Source organism: Ambystoma mexicanum, chromosome 1p, assembly GCF_040938575.1.
Source record: "Ambystoma mexicanum isolate Mex_15411 chromosome 1p, UKY_AmexF1_1, whole genome shotgun sequence".
NCBI lineage: Eukaryota > Metazoa > Chordata > Amphibia > Caudata > Ambystomatidae > Ambystoma > Ambystoma mexicanum.
Genome location: NC_090921.1, coordinates 946609966 through 946627032, shown reverse-complemented (window position 1 = coordinate 946627032; position 17067 = coordinate 946609966). Strand labels below are relative to the sequence as shown.

Here is a 17067-nt window from a genome sequence, read left to right as displayed (position 1 = left end):
CACTCCAAAGATTGTAGAACTTGGAGATTTCGATGGTCCGTACGGACCTGGACAGGATGTTTAGCTCCCAGAAGTAGATGTCGCCATTCTGTGAAGGCTTGGTGGATGGCTAACAGCTCCTTTTCCAAGACGGAATAATGAGTCTCGCTGGGAGTTAGGGTTCATGAACGGTAAGCAATGGGGTGCTCCAATTTTTCCTCGAATTCCTGCTTTAGCACTGCTCCTATGGCGTAGTTAGAGGCATCCGTCTCCACTAGGAATGGTCGATTAATATCGGGTTGAGCTAGGATGGGGGCTTGAGTAAACTCTGTTTTCAATCGTTGGAACGCCTTGTCTTGAGCTGAGGTCCAGAGAAAGGTAGTATCTTTCTTCAAGAGAGCAGTGATCGGTTGAACTATCTCAGAAAAGGACGGTATGAACTTCCGGTAGAAATTGGCAAGCCCCAGGAAGGATTGAATCTGTTTCACGGAAGTGGGAACCGGCCAAGATAGTATGGCTTTTACCTTTGAATGGTCCATTCCAATTCCTTCTGGACTAAGGACAAATCCTAGGTAATTAACAGAAGTGACATGAAAAAGGCATTTCTCGGGTTTAGCTAGGAGTTTGTGTTCATGTAGCCGTTGTAAGACTGCCTTTACATGCTCTTCATGCTTTAGAAGGTCCTTGGAGTAAATCAAAATATTATCCAGGTAAACAATGACGAAGAGGAACAGCATGTCAGAAAACACCCTATCCATGAAACGTTGGAAGACCGCGGGGGCATTAGCAAGTCCGAAGGGCATGACCAAGTATTCAAAGTGACCAAAGGGTTTTCTAAAGTCTGTTTTCCATTCGTCTCCTTCCCTAATACGGATCAGATGGTAGGCACCCCTGAGTTCCAATTTCGTGAAGATTACAGCTCCTCTCACCGCTTCCAGGATATTAGAGATTAAGAGCAAGGGGTAGAGGTCCTTGGGGTGCATTGATTTAATCCACGATAATCAAGACAAGGTCTAAGCTCTTTAGTGTCTGTTAGGGAGAATTCTCTGAAAAGGCTAATTTCCCAAACCTAGTGAGTCCCCCAGCAGCTTTGCTGGATTTTTGGGGTTTATTTTTTTCTCCTGCTAAGAGTGAGACTCTCTTACTCCCACTCTTAGACATGATTGGAGGTGTTCCTTTGACTTTGTATGTGTTTTACGGGCTATGGGGTCTTTTACTCCATAGGGTCTCATGTGTTTTTTTGATGTGGATGTTAGGGAGAATTCTCTGTTTAGGCTGAATTTCCTAACCTAGTGAGTCCCCCAGCAGCTTTGCTGGATTTCTGGGGTTTATTTTTTTCTCCTGCCAAGAGTGAGACTCTTTTACCCTCACTCTTGGACATGATTTGAGTGTGTTCCTTTGACTCTAGATGTGTTTAATGGGCTATGGGGTCTTTTACTCCATAGGGCTTCATGCGTTTTTGTGATATGTGTTACACAGCACCCTCAGTGCAGTAACCCAGGGGTGTCATAGTGACCCCCCAGTATAGACTCCATACCCTGGGACTGACTACTGTCTCCCAGGGCATTTAAAGTCACCATTGACTTTACTAGTCTTGAATTCTGAACAGAACCAGTACAAACCATCATATTGTGGACGTACTGGCTGGGGCAATTCGATTGCCCGGGGTCTGTTAGTCGAGGGGGCACGTCTCCGTCCCCCCTGATCGAGTTTTGGCTGGTGGCAGTGGATACTACTTTTTATATTCAACCTCGAATATTTCTCTATGGGATTTTCCCATTGTTCGAGGCTACTATCTTTATTTATTTAATTACGATAGCCTCGAACATACCGCTGGTTTATTTATTTATTATTAATTCTCCGGTTGGTATTTCTTGCCAAAACTCGGTTCTAAAATGGCATTTGTGTTCTTTTCTGTGACTCCAACCCAAGTCGAGCCCTTTGTTCCACTTTTTGGCGGGCTTCTCCACAGAAGCCCTCCAAAGTGGTGCCACTCTGTCTGGGGTACTTAGGAGGGGTGGAGGGGGATTTAGGCACCCTGGACTGAGTTGCCTAGGCAACTCAAGTCGCACTCCGTCCTGATTGGCCCAAGTGGTGAGCCGGCCGGCTCACCACTTAGCATGTTTGAGTGACAGCTAGGCTGAGTTAATGGGGGTTTTCTGCATAAAAGCAGGGCTTTGGGGACTGGAACTTCAGAAGTCGCCACAGGACCTAAGAATCCGACGAGGGAGAAGCTGAGCCGACCTGCCACGACGACACCCCCGGTGGAGCCCTGCTGGACCGTCTCACCACTTTTCCCAACGACAGAGGAGATCTCCCGCCGGAGAGTCTTCTTCCTTTGACTGGTGGGGATAACCAGTTTCACCGTCTTTTCGCCTTCCCGACGCATCTCGTGGCCGTCTTGCCTGTGCCAAGCACCACGGCAACCGTAATACCACGTTTTACCACGACTGCAAAATAAAGGGTAATACCTTTACCCGGAAAACTCAGCGGCTGGTTTCTTCCATGGCAGTGCAACGACCTTCATCTTTCCTCCAAGTCGAGATCTTCTCTTCCTCTGGACGACGCCGAGACTTGCACCCGCTGCCAGGAAAAACTGCCACCGCTGGAGGATCCTTCCCACTTAAGGTACCGTGTTCCGCCTGGCTTCCCTTGCCACCGACTGTACGGGGTAGATTTAGCCCCCGGCTTTCAAACCTGGGTTAGCCTGGGACACCCTGGCTAAACTTTTCTGAGCCTCTCTAAACTCTTTTCAAACTCCCTGCAAGACTTTCAAAGCCTAGTGTAACTGTGTGATCTTGGACGCATTTGTGCTCTGCTCTCTCTAAGAGTGGACCCAGCCTATGGACTTTGGCTCACAAGTGACTTTTGCTCTTCTGCCTTGCTAAAAGTGTTCCTAAATCTTAGAGTGGTGTATCTTCACATATTCTGCCTTTTTCCCCTCCCTTTTTCATGAACTTATTGGAGTGCCATCTATAGTTAAGCGTTCACCTCTGTCTGGAAATAAGTGGTGTTAACTAAGACTTGTCTAATAAGGAATAAGGGGTGCATATATCATAATAGTAACTGTGTTTAGAGTGTTTTACAAATAAGAGTGCTGGAGTGTTTCAAGCAGTGTGTTTTTAAATAAATAATTATATACTTGGATACCAAAAGCTCTGGTCAGTGTTTGCTTGTGCTATTGTATCTGAGTGCCTATTGTGTATACTTTCCATACTGCCTAACTCTTCTTGAGGGAAGTCTGACTGCTCAGCCACAGCTACCAGGTAAATCTGGGTGGTACAGACTGCTACAAAGTGGGTTTACTGCTAACACCTGTAGTCCTAAATCTTTTGTAGTGTTCCCAAAGGGAACTGCACAGGTTTCTGCCTAACAGTGGGTTACACAGCACCCTCTGTGCCGTAACCCAGGGGTGTCGTAGCGACCCCCCAACATAGACTCCATACCCTGGGACTGACTACTGTCTCCCAGGGCATGTAAAGTCACCATTGGCTTTGCTAGTCCCAAATTATGAACAGAAACCAGTACACACCATCATATTGTGGACATACTGGTCAGGGCAATTTGATTGCCCCGGGGTCTGTTGTTTGAGGGGGCACGTCTCCGTCCCCCCTGATCGAGTTTTGGCTGGTGGCAGTGGATATTACTTTTTATATTCGACCGCGAATATATCTCTATGGGTTTTTCCCATTGTTCGAGGCTACCAACTTTAATTATTTAATTCTTATAGCCTCGAACATACTGCCGGTTTATTTATTTAATATTCACCGGTTGGTATTTTCTGCCAGAACTCGATTCTAAAATGGCGTTTGTGTTCTCTTCTGTGACTCCAACCCAAGTCGAGCCCTTTGTTCCACTTTTTGGCGGGCTTCTCCACAGAAGCCTCCAAAAGTGGTGCCACTCTGTCTGGGTACCACACGGGGTGTGGGAGGGGGTTTAGGCACCCTGGACTGAGTTACCTTGGTAACTCAAGTCGCACTCTTGTGTGATTGGCCCAAGTGGTGAGCCGGCCGGCTCACCACTTAGCATGTTTGATTGACAGCTAGGCTGAGTGAATGGGGGTGTGCTGCATAAAAGCAGGGCTTTGGGGACTGGAACTTCAGAAGTCGCCACAGGACCTAAGAATCCGAGGAGGGAGAAGCTGAGCCGACCTGCAACGACGACGCCACCAGTGGAGCCCTGCTGAACCGTCTCACCACTTTTCCCGACGACAGAGGAGATCTCCAGTCCGGAGAGTCTTCTTCCTTTGACTGGTGGGGATAACCAGTTTTGCCTTCTTTTCACCTTCCTGGAGCATCTTGTGGCCGCCTTGCCCGTGCCAAGCACCCCGGCAACCGGAATACCACGGTTTACCACTACCGCGAAGAGAAGGGTAGTACCTTTTAACCGGAGGACTCTGCGGCTGGTTTCTTCCCTGGCAGTGCAACAACCTTCATCTTTCCTCCACGGCGAGACCTCTTCTTCCTCTGGACGAAACACCGACTTGCACCTGCTGCCAGGAACAACTGCCCCCGCTGGAGCTCCCTTCACACTTAAGGTAGTGTCCCTCCTGGCTTCCCTTGCGACAGATCGTTCGGGGTGACAGTAAAGCCTCGACTTTCTAACCTGGGCTAGCCTGGGACAACCTAGCTAACTTTTCCTGACTTGAATTTCATCCGTTTTGTGCGAACTATCTACAAGACTCTTTGGGAATAACCCCACTGTGTGAACCTGGACCCCTTCTGCTTGCTTTCTCCAAGAGTGGGCTTTGCAATTGACTTCCTTGCTCTCCAGTAGAACTCTGCCTATCCTGCCTTACTGTGGTTCTTGGTAAAAGTATTGAAACTTGTGTGCTTCCTTAACTCTGCCTTTTTCCCTCCCTTTCTTTACAACTTATTAGAGTGTCATCTTATGTTAAGCGCTCACCTCTGTCTGAAAATAAGTGGTGTTTCTCACTAAGACTTGTCTAATAAGTGAATATGGTTGTATATATATGATAGTGACTGTGTGTTGAATTTACTTACCTCGGTTTTTTTTTGCTAGTGTAAACTACAAAAGTGTTTTTAAATAAATAATTATATACTTTTACACCAAAGCTCTGGTCAGTGTTTGTACTACTGTGTCCCTGTACCTATTGTGTATACTCTGCATACTGTCTAACTCTTCCTGAGGGAAGTCTGGCTGCTCAGCCACAGCTACAAAGTGAATCTGTGTGGTACAGACTGCTACCAAGTGGGTTTACTGCCAAACACCTGTAGTCTTAAATCTTTTGCAGTGGTCCCTAAGGGAACTGCACAGGTTTCTGCCTAACAGTGTCTTTCTTGGGAACAAAAAACAACAAAGCTCCAGCTGGGGATTTAGATGGTCTTATGGTGCCATTTTCAAGGTTAGTATCCAAGTATTCTCGAAGGGCCCTTTTTTCCGGTTCGGATAGAATGAACATCCTTCCAAAAGGGATCACTGCTGAAGGTTCTGTATCTATAGCGCAGTCTTCAGGTCTATGAGGGGGTAGGGCCTGGACTATAGCAGTTGAAAACACATCAGCGTATTCCTGATAGGCCTTAGGAACCTGAATGATATTAGAAACCATGAGTGGGCCTTGCTGGTCTATTGGCGTGTTTTCGGAAGATGTCAAGGAGGAATCCAGGAATAGACAGTGAGACATGCAAAACTCAGAACCAAGAAACAAGGATCCTGCTGCCCAGTTGATATATGGATTGTGTTTCTGTAACCAGGGCATGCCCAGTACCATGGATGGATGGATGGATGGATGGATGGATGGATGGATGGATGGATGGATGGATGGATGGATGGCAATAGGAAGGCCTGTAGAATCACTAGGTTGTTCTTTCCAGGAGAGTTCAAGGGTGGAAAAGATGTGGTGCAAACATCTCTCTCCTGAAGCCTTGCTCCATCTAGGATCGGGAGCTGGCGTTTCCCGAACGCCATGGAGGGGCTAGAGGGCACTCTCTAACTAGGTGTATATCCGAGGCACAATACATACATAACCCCGTATGGATCCTTCTCATCCTCTCTTGTGGGGATATGGGTCCACCGAAAGCCCCCATTTGCATGGGTTCTGGATCATTGACAGAGACTGGAGTAGGGTCAGGTTTCTATGAGGTCTCAAAGGACACCTTCTGGAAGGGCATCTTGGACTTTTTCTTCTCTTCCTTCCTTTCCTGGATACGAAAGTCTATCTGCGTGGCAAGATCCATAAGGGCCTGGAATGAACTTGGGCGAGCCACTCTGGCTAATTCGTCCTTGATCGCCTCATTTAAGCCCCTTCGAAAAAGAGTAAAACTTGCTTCTGAAGACCAATCCGCTTCCTTAGCCAATTGTTTGAATCGAGTTAAAAAAGTAAGCATGTCCTGGGATCCTTGCTGAAAATCAAGTAGACGTTCCTGGGCGCTATAGATCTGTTCTGGGCGGTCAAACATGGTCTTAAGGGCCTGTATAAATCCGTCGTAATCATCCAGGAGGGCATCTCCAGAATTGACCAAAGGTGTAGCCCAGGTTAATGCATTTCCGGAGAAGTGTGAGATTATAAAGTCCACCTTAGCCCTGGGAGTTGAAAAGTAGTAGGGTTTAAAGGTAAAGTGGACTAAACAGGAATCAAGGGATCCACAAAGGGTTTTTGCAGACCCATCGTATTTGTCTACAATGCCACCCAGTAGTACGCTTTTCTTTGTGGCAGAATCACGGGACAAAACTAATTGTTTCAATGCAGCATTTTCCGCCTTCAAATTCTGCACCTCGGTCGTTAATTCTTGCATGCCACACATGAGATACTGAACGACTGCTTCCATGTTAAATTCAACTTCGGTCGTTTGGCGTCTCAAACTGTCACGGATTTCCCCCTTTCTCACCTGAGATCGATCCTTGCAGGATTTCTTGGGAGGAGTCTTCTTGCGCACGGATCGGGTTTTGTACAAGCCCGCGTAAGCCTCTTCTGGCTCCAGCATGCGTTCAGTGTTCCGGGATACTCTGAGGCTCCGGGAAGTCCAGGAAACGAGGAAGGTGTACACGAAGACGGCACACGAAATACGGGAAGCAAGGTAGAGAGAAGAGGGAGGAAGGGAGATGGGATTTAGAGGGTCCGGGAACCAGGAACAGGAGAATAGTTCCGCGAACTACGGAGCACACGTCTAGCCACTACCAGCGATAGCGTTGAGACGCACGGGGCTTCGGGGGCGTGGTCTATTTGTAGAATGTGCTACGTCCGACGTGGAGGCTGGTGGAAGGTGTACCACGTTAGACGGCCATGTTGGGAGTACCAAGTAGTGCAAGCCCCGTTGTGATAGGGACCAGGAAGTCCAAAAGGGGCGTGTTCTGTGGATCAGGACAGCATGGGTGTTAGGAAAGGACTACTGCTCTGCAGGGTAAGTAGTTTCTAAAGTGCCTACTGTGAGAAACTCGAAGGTGTCCCACACACTAGTCCACAGGGATTTGTCATCCAGGTGGCCAGGACAAGGCCATCGCTTTTGGATCCAGTTCCAGGGGGTGGACCAGTGTGGGAGGATCACCTGGGTGAGGGGTCCTCAGGGAGTGGGACTGGGACACCGGATGATGAGATGAGGTATCCCTCCCTTCCCTTTAACACCTTTATTCCATCTTTTAACCGATGGGCTATTTAGAAAAACTCAACCGCCACCCCACTGTCCTGCACAAACATTTCCTCAAGGACAGCCCGCTCTGGGAGCAAACTCACACCCGAGCCATGTTTATGACCTGTCCAAAACTATGGTCAGGCAATTATCGACAATCACTCGCACTTCCCCACATGGAGAAAAGGCGGAGCACAAGAGCACACTCTGAGCGAGGCAAAACACACGAGGGTACAGCAGTTTCAAGTTGGCAGTTGAACGAGGGGGGAAAGACAGCCAGGCACAGTAGGTTTCGTGAGAGGGGCAACACCCTTGACCTCGTTGACAGGAAGCAGTTACTTTCAAGAAACCTTCAAGGCAGAAAGCGTAAGACCAGGAAACAAGGCTAAGAATCCTGCATTGTGTGTCGGAGATATTGAGGCTACTCCCGCGTAACTGACCAAGGCGCGGAGGAGCATCAAGCGCCGTTGTATCGTCCTTGGCTCCAAGAACAAAGAAGCGGCAGAGAACCACACAACCGGTGCATTGGGGAGACCAGTCTTTCTTGAAGTCAAGGTTGCAAGCGGCAGCACTGTAAAGTGAGCCCTGGAAGGAACAATGTTAAAACTTGTGTGATGAAAGACGCAAGTTAAGCTAAATTGTTTGTGAATATTTGAACATTAGAAGAAAAGATACAATACCGTTGACAGTGGTCCAGCACTGTGAATGTGCTCAGTCGAAGGTATCTGTAGGGTATCTTGACGAAAGGAAACAAAAGCACAAAAGCAATGTGAAGTGTAAATTGTGTGAAGTGAATTGAAGTGGTCCTGCGATGGTTTAAGCAAAACCCATTGCACATTCGAAAATCTTCAATTTTGATATCGAAAAGGGATCTGATCTTGTGGAAACAGTGGTCTGAGCCCAAACGAGGGAGATGAAATTGTGAACATTATAGAAAAGGGGTATGAGACTGGACGAAGGGGGCCCGTGGTCCAAGCCCAAAGGAGGGAGGACCAACCTTGAACTTGTGAAAGTGAAACCTTGACAAAGGAAAAGAACTTTTGTTTTGTGTTTGCTGCATCAGGCCCTCTGCATTGAGAGACTGTCATTGCAAGAGAGACGTTGGCGGAAGGACCCGATACCTATGTGTTGAGCTGTTAACGTGTGGCCAAGAAGCTAGAGTGTGTGCGAAGCCCGCACGTGCTGCCTTGGCCGTGCTGAAAACGCGGGGAAGGGAAGCTAACTGCTCAGCTATCCTGACATATCATTTCTTGAACACTTTTCTTTTGCCTACATTGTTATCCCACACCATTTTGTATTTAGAAGTAAGGATTGGCAATAGGTTTATTAGTATTGGCCCTTTTATTTTGACAGACGCCGCTAGGACTGCGTTATTATTTGATGGTCGTAACTTGCTCCCATCCTTAGGTTTAGATAGGCATTTTACCAACCCATCGAAGTTCAATAAACACTCTTGAACTGTGATCACTTGTATCTGTCTTCACTGTTTGATACCATGCCTTCCTTACACTACTCAGTCTTACACTAGTACTAAACTAGCAGTGACCACAATCACAAAGGTGAAAAAGGTTCCACGCAACAGGTGTACCTCCTGTACCTTTTTTGGTAACGTGGGCAGAGGGCAGGTTATACTCTTCAGTAGAAGTGAGAGTTGTTACAAATACAACACAAACAATAATGCAGCGGTACCAAAATAAAATAATGTAATTGTATTCATTTGAAGACAAGGGATGCCAGTTTTGATCAGAAAAGACATACAATAACACATTTTCTATGGATTGCAATCTCCCACACGATCCTTGTCTTCTTAGATCATACCCTCAGCATCAGTTGCTTAAAGGATTTTGACCGGGGGCTACGAGAGCATCTTGGAGTAAGACACAGACCACAGATTCTGAATTAACAATAGAACTTCATTAACTTAGAAGTCAGGATGGAAAAACACCTCTTGTCCTATCATTTGGTGGAATTTCCCTACTAAACCAAAACTAAGGAAATTCCAAGTCCAAAAGATCAATTTAGGAATCTGTCTGTGTCCAAAACCAATACTTGCCCTCACAACTAATCTTACACAATGTGTAAGGATTTCAACAACTAACACTGTTCAACACAAACTTTGCAGCTCTGTCAAGCTGACCGCTTTCTTTCAGCTCCCTTCCCCACGTATGACGCACTTCAAACAAAAGTCTCAGGATTGCCTTAAGTTAAAAAAGGATATAGATTTAACCAACACTCTGGGTTCCCTTCCCCAAGTTTCAAAACAGATTTTCAAACACAAAATATCTTGAGACTCGGCCCGCAAGTCAATGAGCAGGTTAAACCTCAGGGTTCCCTTCCCCAAAATTCACTTTCACTGTGTAAGGATATTTTCCAGCTTTCATGAAGGTCTGCACCACACTTGTGCCCTCTGGATAGTGTTGGTTTACCTCCAAAGTTCCATTCACTCTGGAGTCCAAGGTATATTTGGCCCACTCACATTGTTGAAATTCTGTTCACTTTAATGTTCAAGAAGGATTGATTTCTTGGATTCCAAGTTTTATTTACTTGTGAATTCCACATATGTAATTTGACTTGTATTTACAGTCGTGTTCACTTTTGAGTTTGCCACATGATGAATTTAAACACTATTCTTTTAGTTCGGTAGTATGAAGATATGTTTGATATACTTTTCATTTGGTTCGGAATTCAATAAGTGTTAAGAATCTTCATTCATTTCACCTTGTTGGTATATATAATAAAATGTCTTTAATAACGTGCACAGCACTCTGAGGATTTCATAACAATTGAAAAAGATTGCATTAATTTGATTTAGTTGTTATAAGTCTTTGTAAATTGTCTTTGCAATGTGCCCGGCACTCGGAGACCTTCGGAAACGGGTATTCATGTACACACGACCACTACGCTACAAAGTATTCTCATTTATTCAAAAGATAATCAATCAGAGACCTTCGAGAACGTGACTTATCATGCACGCGACCACTCCAATACAAAGTAATCCTTTGCGTAACTTCAAACACTTGCATACTGGGTTTCTGTTCATATAGAAACTAACCGGTTGCGTCTTTTGGCGATCCTACAGTGCAAATCTCTCGGCCTTTGGTTCTCTGCCTCTGGGTTCCACCTTCTGCCCCTCAGGCACTCCTGGGTCGGCTTCTGACCCCAGTCGAACGAGCACAGCAAACTCTGTCAAAAGGGGCAGCCTCCTGGCACTGCTCCCCTTTCATCGTTCGCTTGGTTCCACAGAGCCCCTCCTTTGAACCCCCAGCGTGCCACACGCCTACAGCTCCTTGCTGCTTCTTTTGGCCTCTCTGCTGCTTCTCTTCCATGAACGCCACAGGTTCTCTTTGCCACTGCTTCTCTCCCCTCAGGATATCCTATTTCTGTTGGGCAGGGCATTGTATACACCTGTAGCCCTTTAACAGGCTGCATGTGGGAATCCACAATTAGCCCTGCCTGACCATCATTGAGGGCACATGCTTGACCTCTACTGCTCTCAGTAGGCCTCCCCTTCATCCCAGTACCATAGTGGTACAAGCACCTAGTCTTCATTACTCCTGGTTGCCTCTTCCTCATCTCTGTACTTTTAGTAGTTCTATATGAGGAAGTAAGGGGAGTTGACTCATAATATCCCATGAAGGCGGGGCAAGGATTGGGTTGTTCATTAGTAGGAAAAGGGGTATCCCACTCCCTGTCTCCAGAGATCCTCCACCCATCTTAAATGTAATATTTTTCGCTTTCTTCCTGGCGTGTTTGGATTGAGGGTATCTCCTACCCTTTTCTTGGTCAATGAGACATGGATAACGATATCCCATAACTACCTCGAGAATTAAGTTTTCCCCTTGGAAAGGAAGTGCGGAATACTGCATCTCGCCTGTAGGTATCCCACTCCAAACCCCCATGGACCCTCCATCCAGGTGATCCGCCCTCGCTTGTCCACCCCCAGGGTCGGGATCCAAGAGAGATAGCCTTTCCCTGGCCACCTCCGCAGAAGATCCCAAGGGAATGGAAGTGACAACACCCCCCGGTTTCTCACAGGGCGTAGTGCAGCTTGGCTTAATCTTCTCGACCACTGCAGGCCTCGACCGTGCCACTCCTGTACTCAAGACGTGACATTGGTAGTACATATACAACATCATTACGCCATATACCTCCGTTCCTTTTTTCCGTTTGAGCACACTCAGCATGCTGTTTTGGAACATCGCTCTACACACTTTTTTGAAAATTCTTTCAGGCACCAATATGTTGGGGTCCATGCCGTCGAGTTACAAGGACTGCCACTCTAAAATGTACATCACGTACCCACACAACATCTGTGTTGGTGGTATCTTGGGGTGGAACATGACACCGAGCAATGCGGTTCCTGTCGGCACATGAACCCGAAGGCTCTCATTCTGTGAAGTTGACCCCATCCTGAGCAGCCCCCAGGTCCTCAGGTGCCGATACTGAATGGCCTACACCTGAGAAAAAGGATAAAATCGGCATAGCAAAATAATTAAGAGTACCGGCCCTCACACCAAATCCTACCACTCTTCATCTTTCTCCTCCTACAAAAGGAAAAGTAAGTGCAAGTATATACGTGATTCCAGCTCTTCGGGAGAAAGGGGTATGTCGTACCCACCTAAAGCAGCCCCTGTTGGAGAAGTGAGAGGAGTTTAAGCAACCAATTCTCCAAATCTTCCAGAAAGCCATGCCAGGTACAGTTTTGGTCTCTACGCCACAGGCAGCGCTAGCACCAGTTACGCCCAGAGGTTGCAGCACCAAGGTGTGGAAGTCTGGTCTCACTTCCTCGAGCTCGACGTTGACTCCATTCAAGGCAGCCCCAGTGCCAATACCCCTTGAGGCAGCGGCGCCTAGCTCCCCCAATGATGGGTAAAGGTTAGAAGCTGGAGTCGAGGTCTGGGTTCTTTGAATCTATGAGAACCATCTTCGATGAAGAGGGTATCCTATCCATTTCAGTATGGGGCAAATGGCAGGCACAGATTTGCACCAATAGCCTAGTTTCATAGCAGACCAGACTTAACTCAACGCTTTTGTACAAGTGAACGGACATCTTGGAAAAGGGTCCATACTCCGAGAGAGCTCTACCCTTCAAAGCAGCCATATCGAACCCGATCACCGCTTTATGGCAGCGTCCATGATCGATGCCGGTGGTCGAGCCGACCTTACAAAAAAGTATGAACCGGCAAGGGGCAATTTACCATTTCTTGCGACGCATACGACACCCGAAGGACTGGTGGTACAGGCCTCCACAGTGGACTTGAGGCCGGCGACGTTGACATCAAACTTCCTGACGGACATGGAGTCAAAAAAGACTGACACCTTAGTGAAAAAAAGTCTTCACATCAAGGAGTATGGCGCCAAAGGCCATTAATGCTGTCTGCGCTTTTACTAAATATTCCCCCATTCTGTGGAGGACACCTCCTAGGAGGTGAGGTGAGAGATGGGTTCATAGACATAATCAACAGCGGCAAAGGAGTGGTGTATCAAGCCCTCCAGGTGGGTCTCAATCCTGCAAATTGCATCAGCCGATCGATGGGAACAATTACAGTGCTCCAGAGGGCATCGTTCCTTAGAGGGACGTGGTTCTCCTGAATGTGCCGCACAGACTACTAGATATAACTTTCGATGTTGAGCACCTCTTCGGACCGAGGGTCGATGTCTCGAACATTTCAAAGAGTCAAAACTCACTGCAAAAACGTTGGGGCTGGCAGTTCAGCAGCCCACCAAACAATCTTTTTTGTTTGGCTCTAGAGGCTGCAAGCACTATACCCCTTTCGTAAGGAAGTCTCAGGTTTCCCAGGCCAAGCAGGACCAGAGATGGTTCTCACGCCCTGCTGTGAGAAGCCTCAAAGGGCCAATCTGCATCACCTTTGGCAGCGGCACCCGCAAAGTCTCTTTGAGTTCTCTCCACACACCTCTGTGGGTGGAGGAAGAGTCTCCAGGCACTGGGACAGGTGGATGGAAATAACTTCTGATGCACGTGTTCTTCAGTTGGTCGAGTTTAGATATTGCCTCCCTTTCCTCAAAAGGCCATTCGACAGACCTACACCCCTTCCTAGCAGCTAGAGCCGAACCTCCAGGAAGAGCTTAAAACCTTTCAAATGAAGGGTGCAGTGGAGGACGTGCCAGCCGATGAGAGAGGTTCGGGCTGGTACTTGCTGAGGCCAAAGAAAGGGGGAGGACTCCATCCCATCTTGGACCTCAGGGCCTTGAACAAGTTCAGGATGGTGACGCTGAAGGAGATTCTACATGCTCTGCAACTCGAGGACTGGTTGGATTTGCCGGACATTGAGGATGCCTATTTTCACATGCCGATCCATCGGAAGGACAGGCGATTCCTGAGTTTTGACATTTGGGGAGTCATTATCAGTTAAAAGTTGCTCCCCTTTGACCTGACCTCCACTCACAGAATTTTCACCAAGCTGATGGTGGTCGTGGCAGCACACCTCAGATATCCGACATCCACATATTCCCTTACTTGGACAACATGTTGAACTGGGGATGGTACCCAGAGTAGGTTTTGAGGCATCCTGAGGATACCTGCTCCCTGTTTCAAAGATTGGGCTTTTCCCTGAACTTCCAGAAGTGACCAGCCAGATGGTCACACTTTTCCAACATCCTCTTTCCTCCGCCTTTTGGGCCTCATGACTTCTGTAACAAACTCATGGTGGCAACAGTAAAGACAGACACGAGTGATCACAGTTCAAGGGTGTTTATTAAACTGTAAATGCAGGGTGGAAAAACGCCTTCCCTAATTCTAAGATTGGAGCAAGCTTCGACCATCAAATAAAAAAGATAAGGCAGTCCTTGTGGCGTTTTGTCAAAGTAAAAAGGCCTATACTAAAAAAAACGATTGCCAAATCCTTACAAGTAATTACAGAAAGAGTGTGGCATAGAGTTTTCAAAAAAGAAAGTGTTCACAAATAATAAGTCAGGATGTGGTTGCCAGGGGTCTCCCTTCCCACGTTTTCAGCACGGGACAAGGTGGGACCTTGGAGCACAGCACACGCTCATGCTTTCCTAGCACGAGCCGACAGTTCCGTTCCAGCTATCGGGTTCTTCGATGGGTGTCTCTTTTCAATAAAAAGTGTCTTGCCTTCGAGGGCCTGGTGTATTCAACAACAAACAAACAAAGAAAGAGTTCCTTTCCAAACGGACTTTGGTTGAAGGCTTTTCACCCCTGGATCTCCCTCGACTGGGCTCGTACCCACTTGACAAGGGAGACAATTCACTTCCCCTGGTCTTCCAATACTTCTTACATTCACAAGTCTTAATGTCTTTTTAAATAGTTCTTCCGGCTTCGACCCTTTGTGTCGGCTTCCCTCTGCTGGGTTCACTCTTGCCAACTTTTACCAACCGTTCACTATGGAACTTTAGACTTCTCCCCTTCTCGTTAGCATCCCTCCGCCGGCTTCACTATTGCCAACCTTTGCAACCCACTGTCCAAGCGCTCATTTCACTAAGCGGGATTCATTTCCATTTCTTTCACAATCCTCTGTCGGTCAAAGACTTTCGACGGTACAGAGGATTTTACAAGACCCCCTGCAGGACTGCTTTAACCTCTTCTCACCTTTTCCCATGGCCTTCTAGTTATGTAGTCTCTATCATTGGGAAATCGCCCAGAGTTTCCTGCGCGAGCTCCAACGTGGTGCCGGACTCCTCTGTTGCTGTTTTTCCCCCCTCTTTTCTCAATAGTCCTTTAAAACTTTGAAAGTTCAAATTAGCTGCTTGCTACTTTTCATTCAACACAGTTCAGTTTCTTATTGACTCTCCCCTCGACTCACCGGCTGTGATGAACCGCTTGGCTTTCTTGTCCTTTGAGTCAAGGTTGGTACCACGGAGACCAGCGTCTCTCCCCGGCTTGGTTATCGGCCGAGGAGGGTCTTGTGTACCGTTGACATCTGCTGCAACACACGCTGTCTATTATTTACAGTCTTCTGATTCCTTCTGTGGAGGCTTCACGGGACTTGGTTGGAAGGGGCAAGGTCGATTCTCTCCTCGTCACCCCCTCGTTATGCAGCGTCTTTCTCCTCCTCTTGAACTGCCGTGCTGAGTTAGCTCTCGAGTCGTGCTGTCTGCCTTGCTCGTCATGTGCCCTTGTCCTCCACCTTTTATCTTTGTGGGGAGGAGAAAGGGCGTCAGGTGTGTGCTATTCTGGTTAATTGCCTGACTCTGCCTGGCCCTTGTTTCGGGACATGTCAGGTAAACAGTTTTAACATTAGCCCCTTGTCGGTTACTCTGCAAGCAAGTGTTTGTGTTGGAAAAAGCAGGTGGTAGGATTTTGGAGTATCCTATAGGGTAGAATGGAAAAAGGGTGTTTTCGGAAGGGTGAGATTGGTGGGGTTTGTGAAACAAACGGGAATGGTCAGAGTTCTTGTTGTGACCTGAATAAGGGGAATTTTGAGAATGGTAGTGTGTTAATGCAGTATACTGGGGTTTCGGGAAAGAATAATCAAAGGGACGTGAAGAATGACTGGGAATATTCGGATGGAGAACAGGAAGATAAGGACTCTGGGACTTGTGGTTTTTTAGGGTAACAGGGTTCCTAGTTGTTTTATCATGAGTTGTGGGGGTGGTGGGATTTTATTACGGGAGCTTCTTTGAGTGAAAGGGAGGTAGAGGTCGAATAACCAAAGATCATCTCAGGGACTTCGTCCTCTTCTTCCGTGGTACAGTACTGCATCTCGCCTGAGGTACTTCCCCGTGCATAACCCCAGACTCCCCTCTCCAGGTGACCCTCTCTTGCTCAACCGTTCCTAGGGTTGGGCTCTAAGGGTGTCGGGCCTTCCCAGGCCACCTGAATAACTGCTTTCCGAGGTCTGCTTGAGTGAACCTCGGGTTTCTTACACCACTTTCATTTTCTAGTGCCTGAGGCCAGGCTGTGGATGTGATCCCTTCAATTGCGCCAGAGGGGTCGGTGGTCGCTGTTTATGGGCAAACTGTCAGATGTCCTCTGAATATCGAGCGCAGTGGCCAGGGACAGGGACCTATCTTGGTGAGCCGACAGAGAGAGAATGATGATGGGGAACCCTTTTGGCCACCTTCACCAGATGCGCAAGTGATCACGGACGTCTCCCTGAAGGTCTGGGGTGCTCACTGTGAGTGATCATATAAGCCCCAACTGCTTTTGCACCATCCCTCAAGGAAAGAAATTTCCTGATTCTGGCAGACAACATAGTGTGGGTGTTCGGTCACTGCCCCTGTGCAGGGAGGCTATGTAGCTGTGATTTTGGCTTCTGGAGAAAAGGATCTTCACCTCGGCAGCCCATCTGGCAGACATGGAGAACGGGTTGGCAGACACTCTGAGAAGGAAGACCACGGTCTCCCATGAATGTGCGATATGCCCAGAGGTAATTGCAGAGATCTTCTTCTTCTGGGGAACACAAAAGACAATGCAAAATGTAAGCAGTTTTGCTCGAGGGAATATCCACAGAGGGGAGCTTTGGGAGAAACATTTCTGGTGGAGTGGGTCTTCGACTTTCACTGTGCCTTTCCTTTGATT

General features: G+C 47.5%; 1 protein-coding gene across 7 annotated transcripts in view; it reads left to right on the top strand.

Moving 5' to 3' along the window:
* NAE1 (NEDD8 activating enzyme E1 subunit 1) overlaps positions 1-17067 on the top strand; it is a 976013-nt gene that overhangs the window by 857620 nt on the left and 101326 nt on the right. The gene's annotated exons all lie outside the window — the stretch shown is intronic.